The sequence below is a fragment of the Echiichthys vipera genome (genome assembly GCF_963691815.1).
Source record: "Echiichthys vipera genome assembly, chromosome: 6".
Taxonomy (NCBI): domain Eukaryota; kingdom Metazoa; phylum Chordata; class Actinopteri; order Perciformes; family Trachinidae; genus Echiichthys; species Echiichthys vipera.
In genome coordinates this window covers 10,087,042-10,088,430 of record NC_139831.1, presented here as the reverse complement: position 1 = coordinate 10,088,430, position 1,389 = coordinate 10,087,042, and the positions used below count along the sequence as shown (strand labels likewise).

At 34.9% G+C, this 1,389-nt stretch overlaps 1 protein-coding gene across 2 annotated transcripts in view; it reads right to left on the bottom strand.

Moving 5' to 3' along the window:
* Positions 1–320: 320 nt before the first annotated feature.
* The window catches only part of pcdh19 (protocadherin 19), a 55,064-nt gene continuing 53,995 nt past the window's right edge, over positions 321–1,389 (bottom strand). For both annotated transcript variants that reach the window (XM_083915939.1, XM_083915940.1), the window contains exon 5: positions 321–1,389. This exon is cut by the window's right edge and continues 1,388 nt beyond it. The gene's annotated coding sequence lies outside the window, so the exon portion shown is untranslated.

Sequence of the window (1,389 nt, the reverse complement as noted above, 5' to 3'; positions counted from 1 at the left end):
CCTGAAGCTTAGAAACTGTTTAAACAAAAAAAGTTTCACCACTTGCAAAATGAAATAGCTCTTTTCAAAATAGTTTATAATTCCTTACAGAAAAATTAAATAACTTTAAAATTGACGTGTGTTGAGTAAAGACAAGGAAACAAAGCAGAGAACATTTAATAGTTTAATTATAAGCTGCTGTATACATTCAGTGATTATTCCGATTTTCATGTTGCCAGAAGCCATGGGTGAGACCAGCAAAACATTCAGCTACAAGATCTAGTTTGTTGTATGCATTTTGTCAATTTTCATTCATATTTTTCCACATTGTACATAGTTTACTGCAAAGCAACATAAAACCACATTGCTGATGTGCAACACGGTTCTTCCAAGACTTTATCTCATTCAAACATGATTCCACCCAGTCTGTTGTGTGCTCCTCATAGGAGGGGAGAGCCCTGTTTATACCACTGGTCTCAACCTTATCTTTGAGATCAACTGAACACAGATGGCACAGGGTGACAGCAGTGCTGAGCAGAGCTAGTCTTTGTGTCCAAATGCCCTCAGTTGAGGCTGAAAAAGTCTTTTTCAAACTTGATTGGGCCCAAGCAAAGGCGACTCATTAGACAGACAAAAGTGGTGGAACCCTGTTACCAGCTTGAAGAACAATGGGAGCCGTTCTTTCTCCTCCTTAGATACTAAGATTAAGCAACATCCTGCAATTTTAAGGTTTTGTTTGCATCTTTTTTTGGTTTCTTTTGCTATCTCACTCTAAGCTCATTGAACTGACACACTAATGTTGGTGCTGTTATCGCTTTTTTTTGTATTGTTTTTTTTGTCTTTTAACATTTTGTAGTAGCCCACACAGAAACTTGATGGCACAAGAACTGACCAATAAGAAACTCTTTACAACAAGGTAGACTGCAACAGTTGCCAGGGGTCACACAGTAAACAAAAAAATAAAAAAAACAAATCCAATTCAATATAAAAGCAAAAGACAAATGAACAAAAGCAAGTTAAATTCAAGTATAACTTACTCATAAAATAACTACACAGCATTAAATATTCTCATTATACATTTTTAAATTATTTATAAAATATATTTTGGCATATATGTTTTTTTTAATTTTTGTGTTTGTGTAACAAACGCTACTGTAGCTTCAGTTGAACACCAATGTTTATTTGTTTTTTTTCTCTTGAAACAAAACATTAAAGGGATTGTCACATAACAACAGGTTATTAAAAATGATAATAGTAAACCCTATAGAGAGTTTCACATAGCAAGACATGAGTGACGATCCCTTCTATCCTAGCCCCATAGTCAAAAGTCAAAAAAGTACAAGACCAGAGCACAAAGTTCTAAAATGTGCTCCACTGGCTACAATCAAGGTTGGGCACAGGAGATTTCAA